This window comes from Penaeus monodon, chromosome 34, assembly GCF_015228065.2.
Source record: "Penaeus monodon isolate SGIC_2016 chromosome 34, NSTDA_Pmon_1, whole genome shotgun sequence".
Classification (NCBI taxonomy): Eukaryota; Metazoa; Arthropoda; class Malacostraca; order Decapoda; family Penaeidae; genus Penaeus; species Penaeus monodon.
In genome coordinates, this window is record NC_051419.1 from 9,566,595 (window position 1) to 9,567,174 (window position 580).

The window sequence follows — 580 nt, forward strand, 5'->3', positions numbered from 1 at the left end:
TTGCGCGTGTGGAATAATAATTCAATTAACATAACATGGACTACGCGGATTATGGAATATCCGTTCGTGTGTAAAAGCAATCAAACGTGTATATTCTGCCAATAAAACATATCCCAATGGACACCCTCCCCCTCCTTCCCCCTCCTTCCCCTCCCCCTCTTCCCCTCTTCCCCAATGACTCCCTCCCCCCTCCCCTTCCCATCCTCCCTCTCGCCCTTCTCCCTCCTCCCCCTCTCTCTCGCCTCCTCCCTCCCACTCCCCTTCCCCCCTTCCCTCTCGTCCTCCCCCCCTCCCCTCCCCCTCTCATTCCCCCCCTCCCTCTCGTCCTCCTTCCCCCCCTTCCCCCTCCCTCTCGACCCCCTATTCTAACCTTTCTCTCCTCCCCTTCCCTCCCGTCCTTCCCCCCCCTTCCCCCACCCCTCGTACCTAGTTCTCCTCTCTCCCTCTCTTTACTCATTTCTCCCTCTCTTTATTGCTTCTCTTCCTCCCCTTCTGTAAGCTTCCCACTTCCCCCTCCTTCTCTTCACTCCCTCATTCCCCCAATTCTTCCTCCCTTCCCTCTCTTCTTCTTTCTTTATTC